This window comes from Nicotiana attenuata, unplaced genomic scaffold, assembly GCF_001879085.1.
Source record: "Nicotiana attenuata strain UT unplaced genomic scaffold, NIATTr2, whole genome shotgun sequence".
Classification (NCBI taxonomy): domain Eukaryota; kingdom Viridiplantae; phylum Streptophyta; class Magnoliopsida; order Solanales; family Solanaceae; genus Nicotiana; species Nicotiana attenuata.
Genome location: NW_017672418.1, coordinates 151,279 through 164,800, shown reverse-complemented (window position 1 = coordinate 164,800; position 13,522 = coordinate 151,279).

Here is a 13,522-nt window from a genome sequence, read left to right as displayed (position 1 = left end):
GGGAACGGAAAACCGGTACCGACCGAAGTCGGGGAATTGTTGGAGAAACAGTAGAAGCAGTCAAAACAGCCTGGGGAGGAACGGAAACGTCCACGATCAGCAAAGAAGGAATCACAGGAATGGGAGTAAAAAAAGAAGCAAGGGGTGCTTCGTCAGAAATCGAGCCTAAATTTTCACTACCAAACCCGCGGTCAAAAAGCTGCTCAACAGAATCATGAGCAGCAGCGGGAACATCATCATCAGGGATCACCACCGGGGCATCAACAGACTCGGGAAGAGGAACCGAACGAGGAAGGAGAAGAACACGAATTGAATATTCTGAAAGTTTTGAATTTTATGAGAAAGACAAAAATAAGAACTATATTTATACTACGAAGCAACCGTCAAAGGAAAAGGTGCAATGATGGAAAATTCATAATGAGAACTGTCGCTCCATGTTTAGTGAAGCCGTAAAAAAGCCTTAAAAAGCGCTGCAAAGCCGCATAGCCAATAAAAGGGTACCACGTGTAATAAGCATTAAATGGAAGTGACAATTGGAATGTCAAATCTATTATAGCATTAATGGCGGCAAATATTCCCGCTTTAATAAAATCCACTTCCCAAATATTCAATTGATGAATAAATGGCAAGTGGGGGGACTATCTGTATTGGGAAATTTTGAGTTTACATATTGAATTGATTGAAAGATGACGTGTCAAGACACGAAGGCTGGTCAAAGAGTGATAGTAGGCAAGGAGGCACGAGTTGCAACAGGTACGAGCAGAGGTACAAGTAGAGGCACGAGCAGATATTCAAAAGACTCGATGCTCGTACCTATTTAAATCTAAAAGTTAAGAAGAATGAATCTGACAGCACAAGAGAGTACAGATACAGTATTTAATAAGCATTAAATACTGAAAACGTTAGAGAATCTGTATTAAATTACAATGATTATGTAACGTAGCATTTAATGCCTTTAATTGTCTATAATGACCTTATTATGGCAAAGGCAAAATGTATATCCTAGAGATAGCTATAAAAAGGAGAAGACTAGTCATTTGTAAGGACACGAAATATCAACTGAATATATTGATTTACTTTGCTTTCTGCTATCTATCTTATTGTTATCAAAATCAATTTCTTTTATTCATTTTCGATTATCAGTAACCCGAGTTCTTCTAAATATAAAGCTTTGACCGAAATTCTATTTTTTGGTTAAACAGTTCCTACCATAATTTCAAATTAATATACAATAATAACTGGATTCACAGTTAAATATTTACAAATATTTTATGAATTTCTTAATATAAATGCAGGATCTACGCAAGAGTTACTGGGTTCCCGGGAGCCCGTATTGAATGCTCTAGGTCCGCCCCTGTCTGTCTCATATTGGTTTAGAGAATAAGTTGCCTTCTTTTATGATTTTTGACTAATTTATATCATTTGAGCTAACTTTTAGAATTAAGCCACATTAGGAGTAGGGGAGGTGCTTTCTGCAAGATAAAAATTACTCCCTCCTTTCCATATTGTTTGAGGTAGTTTGACTCGGCACGGAGTTTAAGAAAAAAAAAGAAGACTTTTGAAAGTTGTGATCTTAAAAACTTAAGGGGTAAAGGGTTTATGGGGCCATGCCATTTGTGTGGCTATAAAAGCTTCTCATTAAGAGCAAAAAGGATAAAATAAAGAGTATTTTCAAATTTAGAAATGTGTCATTTATTTTGGAACAGACTAAAAAGAAAAGTAATATGAAACAGAGGGAGTACTTTTCACACTTTTTGGATGCAGTTGCTGCGCCCTGGGTGGGACCATTGACGACAATGCAACTTCAGTTGTTCAAATTTTGATTTGACAATTCCAAAATTCAATATTGTGCAGCTAAAACAATTTTGACCCTTATGGGGAAACGCTGGAAATGAGTTGTAACTGATGGAACATTTATTTATTTATTTAAAAAAACTTGCAATATTAATAATCAAAAGAATGGAAAACACCACCTACTGAGAAACTTCAGTTGAGGCGAAGCACAAGAAAATAGGAAAGATTATCTAGTGGATGTTCCCGAGCCATAACTTGTACTGGTCACGCTTTCAGCATTGGGACAATAAGTTTTTGTTTTCGTTCAAATAAATATAGGGAAACAGCCAGGAGCCAATGTAAGCCACCCACTTTGTCACAATCTTGTTAAAATATTTAGTTGTCTTGCAAATGGTTGCTAGACCTAGTTGAAACTCAAATGCTTCATTTGGTTACGGCTACGACTTATGATATTAGAAAAATAATTTTAGTCTAAAATTCGATATTACTTTATATGCATTTTGTTTGAGGTAAGTAATGGTTTAACTTTATGCCGCAATTTTAGTTTATTATCTTATACCAGATTGGATAACTTACAAGTGTTTGACCAAAAAGTATAAAAGCTTTTGTTAAACTAAATAATAATGAAATAAAGGATAAATCTTAGTCAAGGATAATTAACTCTAGATATAAGCGCATTGAACAAGAGAACAAGATATAATCAAGCTTATAAACATTATAGGATATCAAATGTAAATGATAGGCTTACATTCTTGACATATAATCTCATGATGTAGCGATTAAGACAGAAAAGATGGAATGCCATAGATGAAGATGAGATATAACTTTATTGATTCAACAAACATGATTACAGAGATTTGTCTTCCCTATCTAAACCCTTTCATGGTTTTCTCCCCTTGTTCTCCTTTTGGGAGAGGAAAAGCCCCCCTCTCTTGTCTTCTCATCTCCTATATATATTGTCAGTATTCCCTTTTGTCCATCGGTCCTTAAGCAGAGGGCCTTCATCCCTTGACTGTACTTCACGTCGTCTCCCTCAACTACCATGACATTTTCTTCGCCATACAGGCTTCTTGATGGCACAATCTCGACGGTGGCCGAGGTATTCGTCGTTATTACATCTAGTGGGTACGACCACGGCTTAGTTAACCTCTTACCATTTCTGTTAGCGCTAATCCACGTGTGGTCAGATTTTGACCCATACAAGTTAGTCCCTCCGCCCGTTGGGATCGCCTATTGGCAAGCTCAATGGGCGGACCCTCTTGATTCCAAAATGGAAAAATCTGAACGCTCTATGCGAGGGGCGAGAACCTCATGGTGAGGTAGCAACGTGATGCTTCGAGAATCGCATCGGACTGTTACGTCAGTTAAAGACTGGACCGTCACGTCAGTTCTGGGTGTCATCAATATTTCTCATGCATCATTATGGCGCACATTTTCCAGATATTATGTCGTTTCCCATGCCCTTTTCGTTTTCTAACTGGCGGCTCTTGGTTATCCAACTTAGGGCATTTATATCCCTATAAATAAGGGTTGAGCTCCTCATTTGAATGTTACGTTTTTCAATTGCTTAAGAGAGAATTTCACAAGTCTTCTCCTCTTTCCTTAGTCTCTCACATCTCTGCTTCCGCTAGAATTTGCAGTGACCATTGTCTTTCTCATTCATCATCTTTGCTTCTTTCGATCAAGAAAAACAAATGGCCAGTACTTCTTCCCACTCCGATAACGCTTTGGGTGCTCTGGTGCCGGATACTGACGTATCCTTTCTTCAAGAGAGAGCGGAGGTGGTGGAAGATGAGGGATTTCCGACGGTGGATGAGGTGGTTCCCCGCCCGGGGAAGGCGAGGACCGATTTTAATAGCCCTGCTCGGGATGAACCTAAGCCCGTTCCTTCCATAATGGATGTTGCAGCGATCACGGCGTTGAAAGCCAAATGGGGGTCCCCAATCATACTGAAATGGTGCCGGCGGATAAGGATATAGTGCATTTACATCGCCCGAGCTACTGCGTTTTACACGTACCCCTTTGTAATCGGGTACACATTTCCCCTTCCTTCTTTGGTGGTTAATTTCTGCCGTTTTTATGAGGTGTGCCCAGCTCAACTCTCCCCTATGCGTATAAGCTCTTCCTCATGCTCCTCAAGTACGCAGAGCTGGCCGGCCGAGGAATTTCTCTAGGGCATATGCTCCACCTCTTCACCCCCTATTTTCTTCGGGGCACGAGGATTCATATGCGCCATTGAGGAACCAAGAGCTTGGTGGTGAATATGGATGACAAGACCAATCGCCGCTTCTGGGAAAACTACATTTACGTCCGAACGGAGCATGTCGTATCAAACCCGGCGGGGTTTCCTGAGACGTAGAATTTTGCTCGTAAGTTCTCCTTTCTATTTAATTTGTGCAATATTTCTTAAGATGGACATCAGTTGTCCCCCTTTAACGACTTCGCTGTCACACCTCTTTTTTTACACACCTACCCCGAAGGATAATATAGAAGGGAGTTTTTTCATTTAAAGTGACATTATTCGAAATGAAATTATTTATTTATTTTTAGAGTCCTCACTTGGGATAGGATTGGCTTTTGGTGTCCCAAGTCACCGGTTTAACTTGAATCCCAAATCGAGGAAAATTTGACTTCCCAATTGGAGTCTGCGAACCAGAAATTCTGAATAAGGAATTCTGTTGACCCGAGAGAAGGTGTTAGGCACCCCCGGATCCCGTGGTTCTAGCACGGTCGCTTAAATTATTATAAATGGCTAAAATCTGATTTTTTCTTACATGTTCCAACCTATAATGCAATTTTAAGATTGTTTACTGCTTTTGATTAATTTTTTAAGAAAGTGAACGTCGTTTAAAAACGTGTTTTTGGATCACGTCACATGAAATGCACCCGGATCCTCGACACATTCTTATTCAACGTTTTGGATTTGGATTTGGGTTGCATGAAATGCACACCCGCATTTAAGAAGGTAAAATTATTAAAAGCGCGCCTAAAGCGACTAACGGGTTATTAACTTTGCGGGAGGCCGTGAAATTCGCTAAACGACAGGTCCCGAATTCTAAGTATTTTCTTATAAGCAATTAATGAGGGCCCCGCAATTTATGTATTTTTTTTTGGCGAGGCTCATCTCACTTTATTATTTAAAGGCCAAACTAAAGTGACCTATGATTTTCTATTTATTTTGTCTCTAAAAGGGCCTAATTAATTAACATTATTAATGAACGATTATTAAAAGCATTCAAGCGAATTCGGGCCTCAAGATCAAGTCCAAACTCAAACAAAAGGATCTCCATCATTGAAAACCCCCTTAATTTGAGCTTGCTACTTAACTTGAAGGGCCCAAGCTTGCATTACAAAATTAAATTACGACTTCAAAATGAATTCAAGTCTTCAGTATTTTTGGGCTTCAAAATGAGCCCAGGAAAAACGCTTTCAGCTCGTGCTAAGCTGTCCCAAACGCTGGGCCTCAGCATAAAGCTGTTCAATATTTGGGCCTTTAGGACAGGCCTGGTCCAGTTTTGGACTGGATGTGACTCAATTTGGTTATACTATTAAATAAGGCTATGGGCTCCGCTGAAGCCAGGCCCATTAGTCTGTTCATAAGAGGATAATCAGTCACTTGGGCCTTTCTTTCGCCTGTTCCCCTTTTTATTTATTTAGCCCAAATGTCCCAAACAGTAGCAGATAAGGCGATTCCAAGAAGCATGGAGATTAATTAATAGACCTAAAATATAGTTCAAGTTCTGTTATACAAATTACTCAGTAAAACAAATGTAGTTTAACAGGCATTGTGATTTCAGATCTGCCATAGCTAAAGCGTATGTATGAATTATTGTCAAAAAATANGTAAGTCAGTAGATTTTTCTTTCATTTAATTAATGCTTCTTAATATTAATTGATGCTGACTTTAGTCTTTAGTTTTTGGTTCAATTTTGCTTTGATTTTCTGCCGGTCGAGTGAGTAAGTCATTAATGATTCGACTCCAGTTCAATTTGGTTTGAATCACTGACTTGTTTGGTGAATTAGCTTAGTCTGGGTTAACAATTTAGTTAGAAATTCCATGTTCTGATCAATGGGTTGAGTAGTTAGTTCAACTGTAGGGTTTGTTTGGTTTTAGCTGAATTCCTCTGTTCTTTGGGTAATTAACCATGATTGCTACTAAGGTTAAGGGGCTGGGTCAGGTAATTCTAGCTTGGTCAGTAATTTCAGGGGATTCAAAGGATAGTTTAGGCATGGAAAAGGGTAGTTTCATTAAGATTGGTAATTGTTGAAGTAAAGTAAGAGTAGAATAGGAATTGTAATGGGTATAGAACCTTCTAGGATGGACTATAGTGCATATTTCAGTAAACTTAGGGTAGTTACTTGTGTGACAAGTCAGAAAATAAAGGATAAAAAATAGAATTAAATAGGGACCAATGGGGTAAAAGGAAAATCTGAAATTGGACCTAAGCTCACCTATAAATAGGCATTCATTTGCCTTGATTCACAAGTTTTGAGGTCTAAAATTCACCCCCCCCCCCCAAAGTGTTTACAGATCTGAAGTCTGAAATTCAAAAAAAAAAAGTGCAAAAAACCAAAAACAAAAACAGTAGACAGATCAAAAAAAAAAAGAATAATTTACTGCTCTCTTGGGACTCTCTTAGATCAAGTTTGAATTTCACTTGTAGATCAAGTTTCAGTGCAACAGAAGGTTAAAAATGTCATTCCTGGGTCTGCTGTGGTTTTTTTGGATTTGAAAGTGATCTAGCTGCTTTGCGTTTGAGCTGCTGTTAGCTACTGCTTAGCTGACTTACCTCTTCTTCATTTCTGTTCTAATTCCAGGTATATCCTTAGACTCAAAAGATATTGGAGCCATATCAGCATGTATGCACACATTTGAAGTTGCATAATGAAGAACTATTTGATAGCTGTTGTTTAGCTTAGCCTTTTGGTTTAGTTGATCTATTTAAGCAATGATTGAAATGTATTAATTAGGACTTTACAGACCATACTGAACTGCTGCATTTTCTGTCAAATTCTATGGTTACCCTGTTGAATAATATTAGATGCGATTAACTATAGTTTATTGCCATATTTGAGATTTACGTTCAGGGTGTAACAGTGGCTTAATAGTGATGGTTTAGTGTTATTAAAAACATTGGAACATATTGCCTTGACTTGAATCTGGAAACAGCTTGTGCGTCTCTCACTGAAATTCAAAGTGTCATTTGTGACCATAAGGATTGATTACCTTAGTGTGCTTGTCATATTGATTAATTGAAATCAGAAATGAACATTGGAAATACATTCAGGTTTAGACAGTGACTAATTTGTGTTGAAAAGTATTAACCCGGGTTAAATGACTGCCAAAATCAGGAATTAATGGTATGCAAACAATTTTGAAATTTACGTTGAGTTGTGAATTCCAAACTGTTTATCTGTTAGCAAGTTGTGATTGAAATTAGAATCCAAAGGGCCCAATGAAGCTTCATATTGGATCTGGACTCACTTATGAGCCAAACCTGACGGCCCCTACTCTGACCAGACTTGGGCCTGGAATTTGCTTGTACAGGGCCCATGTTTGGGCAACTTTGTTCTTATGAGTACGATTGAATTTGTTTAGGGCCAGCTTTGAGGCCCAAGACACTGAAAGTACATCAATACTAATTAATTAGGGCCGTTTAGAGACAAGACTTAATAGAAGGATCATAGTTTCTTTAGGTTTGCCTTTTAAATAATAAAGTGAGATGAGCCTCGCCAATAAAAAATGCAAAATCACGGGGCCCTCAATAGATGCTATATAAAATGCTTAGAACTCGGGCGAACCATTTAGCAAATTTCATGGTCTTCTCCAAATATAATAAACTCGTAGTTGCTTTAGGCACGAATTTTAATAATATTACCTTCCTAAAAGTGGGTGCACATTTATGTGACCCGAATCCAAATCCCAACGAAGTCGAAATGTGTCAAAAGCCACGGGTGCACTGATGTAACGTGGTTCGAGATACATATTCACGACGTTGCAATTCTTATTAAAAGACATAAAGTAAAAGCGCTTAAAATAAAAGGCACACAGGTTAGAATATGTTTTAAAATCAGATAAAAGCAAATACAACAGTTGAGCGACCGTGCTAGAACCACGGAACCCGGGAGTGCCTAATACCTTCTCCCGGGTTAACAGAATTCCTTACTCGGAGTTCTGGTTCGCGGATTGTTAATAGAGTCATAATTTCCTCGGATCGGGATTCAACCGGTGACTTGGGACACCATTAATCTCCTAAGTGGCGACTCTGAATATTAATAATAAATCCCGTTCCGACTGTCCTTTAATTGGAAAAACTCCTTTACACCCTCACAGGTGTAGAAAAAGGAGGTGTGACAGCAGACTTCAAAAGGAAAGTCAAAATCTTCCTCGATTTGGGATCTAAAATAAACCGGTGACTTGGGACACCAGAAAACAAACCTATCCCAAGTGGCGACTCTGAACAAAAAATGAATAAATGATCCCATTTCGAATAATGTCACTTTAATTGGAAAAACTCCCTTATACACTATCCTTCGGGGTGGTGTATAAAAAAGGAGGTGTGACAGCTCTGACGACTCTGCTGGGGACATCCGAGGGAATGAAAAAAATAAAAATTCTGAATAAGGAATTCTGTTGACCCAAAGCCTACCCCGAAGGATAATGTATAAGGGAGTTTTTCCATTTAAAGTGACATTATTCGAAATGGGATTATTTATTTATTTTTTAGAGTCACCACTTGGGAAAGGATTGGCTTTTGGTGTCCCAAGTCACCAGTTTAGCTTAAATCCCAAATCGAGGAAAATTATCGACTTCCCATTTGGAGTCTGCGAACCAGAAATTCTGAATAAGGAATTTTGTTGACCCGAGGGAAGGTGTTAGGCACCCCCGGATCCCGTGGTTCTAGCACGGTCGCTTAAATTATTATAAATGGCTGAAAACTGATTTTTATACATGTCATCCGTAGTGCAATTTTAGAATTATTTACCGCTTTTAGTTAAATTTTTAGGAAATTGAACGTCGTTTATAACATGTTTTTGGATCACGTCACATGAAATGCACCCGGATCCTCGACACATTTTATTCAACGTTTTTGGGATTTGGATTTGGGTCACATGAAATGCACACCGCATTTAAGAGGTAAAATATTAAAAGCGCGCCTAAAGCGACTAACGGGTTATTATCTTTGCGGGAGGCCGTGAAATTCGCTAAACGACAGGTCCCGAATTCTAAGTATTTTCTATAAGCAATTAATGAGGGCCCCGCAATTTATGTATTTTTTTTTGGCGAGGCTCATCTCACTTTATTATTTAAAGGCCAAACTAAAGTGACCTATGATTTTCTATTTATTTTGTCTCTAAAAGGGCCTAATTAATTAACATTATTAATGAACGATTATTAAAAGCATTCAAGCGAATTCGGGCCTCAAGATCAAGTCCAAACTCAAACAAAAGGATCTCCATCATTGAAAACCCCCTTAATTTGAGCTTGCTACTTAACTTGAAGGGCCCAAGCTTGCATTACAAAATTAAATTACGACTTCAAAATGAATTCAAGTCTTCAGTATTTTTGGGCTTCAAAATGAGCCCAGGAAAAACGCTTTCAGCTCGTGCTAAGCTGTCCCAAACGCTGGGCCTCAGCATAAAGCTGTTCAATATTTGGGCCTTTAGGAACAGGCCTGGTCCAGTTTTGGACTGGATGTGACTCAATTTGGTTATACTATTAAATAAGGCTATGGGCTCCGCTGAAGCCAGGCCCATTAGTCTGTTCATAAGAGGATAATCAGTCACTTGGGCCTTTCTTTCGCCTGTTCCCCTTTTTATTTATTTAGCCCAAATGTCCCAAACAGTAGCAGATAAGGCGATTCCAAGAAGCATGGAGATTAATTAATAGACCTAAAATATAGTTCAAGTTCTGTTATACAAATTAACTCAGTAAAACAAATGTAGTTTAACAGGCATTGTGATTTCAGATCTGCCATAGCTAAAGCGTATGTATGAATTATTTGTCAAAAATACCGGAATTCTATAAAATACTAATTACTTCTCTTTGATTTCAAATAACCTACATGTTTGTTTATTCACATTTTTTATGAACTAAAATGCTGGTTCCCGGAGTTTAGCAACAAACAAGACTTCAATTGTACAATTTCATATAAACTACTCCTGGATTGGAACCTGAACAGCTACTGGAATTCTACCCAAATTAGCACGAATCTAAGTGTTGAAAATCTCTAATAAACAGTCCAATTTATACAGTTTTCGAATGTCTCAATATACTACTGAAGCTAACAGTTTCCAAACAAGTTTATGAACAAATCATTACACCATTAGTCTACATAACAAACAGGAAAATAAAATCACTGTTAATACTAATATGAAGCTAATAAGATAGAGAAATCGCTTCGTTTCATCTCCAACTTGATTTCACATTGTAGGATTTAAATATATGTACCTGGAAAAATAGAGACAAGGAAGAGCTGAGAATTAATAGATCCAACTAAAAGGACGCAGCAACAACCCAGCAATGATGTAAACCCAGGAATGAGCAAAGAATGTTCGACTTTTAAGCAATTTTGGTTCAGCAACAAGTTAAAACCAATCCAGCAACCAAACTCATAATCAAAACTGGTCTGAACACTTGAATACCTATTGAACTTCATCTCATTTTATAACCTTGAATATGCAGGGATTGTTTTTGGAAATGAAAATCTTAGAAAAGACTTCGATGAAAACCAGTAGTTTTGCATAGCTTTTAGCTATGTTATTTCAGGATTTTCAGTAGTTTGAATTTGAATTTTGAATATTCAAATTCTTGATCTCTGTAGGCACTAATTTTGAATTTTTTTTAGATTTGTAGCTCTCTAAAAACCTCTCAAAAACTTTTGAATTTTTCAGATCTCCAAAAACTTCTCCCCTTAAGGCACTAAAGGATGCCTTATATAGGCAAAACTAAGGGGCAGCCCTCAGATTTTTCAATTTCATTCTAGTCCATTTTTAATTTTCATTTTTGCCTAAATGTCCCTAGAGTTGTGACTTGTGTCTCAATTCACAACACTATGCCTTTGAAATATCAATTACAACCCCTTCTAGGTGCTTCTAGTAGCTTCTAGATTCAGTTACTATCAGATTCCTCAAATGAATTACCCTTATTAACCCTACCTTAATCTTGAAATTACTATCCTACCCCAGCCCAAAAATCAAGGTCAAACCAATCAGTTAAACCAACTCAATCACCAATCCTAACTCAAATAACTACTAATTTTTGGATTAACAGTTACTAACACTTATTATCCATCAACGAACTAAATAATTGGCAATAACAGAATCAGTGAAAAGGAAATCTACTTATTGGCAAACACAAAATAAATCCAGGCAGGCAAAAGTGTTCAATCAAGCTAAACCTAATCAAAATTATAGACTTCGAACACTAATTATAGATTACTTAATTGAAACCAAACAACCACTCGACAGAAATCAGTACACAAATGAAATCAAACAGGATAAAATCAACTAATTAAACAGAACTCTTAAAAATTTTAAAAATCTTTTAGCCATGAAAGCAGAAAGCAGCATCACAAAAAAAACGAACAAGCAGACTAATCATGACCAAAAATTATGGATAAAAACGATAAATAACACATGAATACAATTACACACGGCTAAACAGAATTAAACCACGTTAATCATAAAAAATGAACATAGAAACTCCCTGACTTATCTGTTAAAATCCAGCTAATTCTCAAATCCAAATTCGACCACCTTCGGTGAGATTTGAATGCTAACGACGATGAATTCACCACAAGGAGGCGAGGGGGTCACGTGGTGTCAATTTGGTGGTGTTTGGAGGACTTAGGATTTTGGCCGGAAGTTTTGAACTAATATTCGAGCAGTCATGGACAGATTCGAGGGACACTGGTTGAGGGTTTAGGAAGAGGGAGGTGAGAAGAATATATGGTGTAAATTTGAGGTGGTTTGGATGACTTTGTGTTTTGGCCGGAATTTTCGATTTGAAATTCGAGATGATGGAACCAGTTTTGAGGGAAGGGAGTTGTGAAGTTTAAATGGGGAGAAGAAGACGATTCTGGGGTGTATTTTTGGGTGGAGATGGAGACCAGCCGCCGCCGTGAGGCGATCCCGGCGGCGGTTCATGGCGGAGGACGGTAAGGTGAGTCTCTAAGTGAGTGAGGTGAGAGAGACGGACTAGGGGGGGGGGGGGTAGGTGATCCGACATTTATATACTTCAAACCTAGGCAGTTCCGGACCGTTTGATTGACGAGATCCAACGGTCACGATTTACATGCCATGAAACGACGCCGTTTTGTATTTTAAAAGGCTGGACCGGATCAGGGACTTTTGGGCTGGGTATGGGCTGCCTAAACGGGTCTCAGGGGTTTAAAGCTTGGGCTGGCATTTGAGCCAAATAAATGGCCCAAAATTTGTAACAGGCCAGATTTTCTCTTTTTCCTTTCTTATTTAATTCCCTTTTTGTATATAATTTTCTTTTCTTTTTAAAAAAAATAAAAAAAAAATCTGAATTAAAATCCTAAGGACCTAGTTAAACTAATTAACCCTAAATGATGATTACTACAATTAATTGAGACAAATTAAAAGAAACTAACAAAATTCAAAGCTAAAAGTCAAATTTTTATGATTTTCGTATTTTTGTAAAACTCTAGCTCTTAAAATGTAAAATTAAATCCTAAATGCAAAAATGCAATATTTGTATTTTTTATGGATTATCTAATACTTAACATGCACACACAAATGCAAATACCCAAAAATTACACATTAAATCCTAAAAATCAAATAATAAATGGAAAATCCTAATTTTAAGAATTCTGTAGGAGCAATTCAAGCGAGGCAAAAATCACGTGCTCACAGCTGCCCCTCTTTGCTCGGAGACACAAAGGGTTTTTGGGCAAAGATAAATGAGCAATTATGAGAGATTTTTGCCCGCTTGGCACTCCATGAGAAGCAATTTTGAAAACCGTCTAACCGAACCCTGCTTCAAAGGTTGCCTACATATCCTTGGCTGAAAAGGAATCAGGTCAGTGTAGTTCTGGAAGGTTTGGTAGCTGGGACCACCAGGAGCTGTGATTTCACTACTGTTGCTGCTGCTACTGCTTGCTGACCTCCTTATTACACCCAAAGGAAAATCAAACTAAGCTAGCTATGCCTATCAACTATGAGTTACAAGATTCCTATCTATAAGTCTCTTGAAGCTTGATCATGAGTCTTAGCTGATTTTGCTGTGGACTCCGATCTGAATCTTGATGCTCGCAAGCTGTAGGTGTTTACTTCCTTCTGCAGCATTGGGTCAAAACGGGATCAGCGGAGACGGTGATTTCAATCAGAATTTGAGCAATCCGCACCTTTGTTTGCTTCACATTTGAGCTCATTTCTTTTTGTTCTTTTCTTCTTTTCTTTATTCTGGGTTGAGACTCAGTCCACCGGTCTTCTCGCACCCTATGTCTCGAGGTCAACCTTCTTAAGATACCAAAACAAACAAACGAACGAAATTTTCTGCCCTAGTTTTCATTAGGATTGTGTATCCTTGTGAATGAATCCAAGTTACGCTGGAAAATGACCGGGTTATGCCGGAAAAAAGAAAAATGGGGCCTCGGGTTATGCCGGGACAGAAAGAAGAGGGCTCCTTGGGTTATGCCAGGGAGATCCACGGGTTATGCCGGGATGGAAAGAAAAAAAAAACCCTTGAGTTATGCTAGGG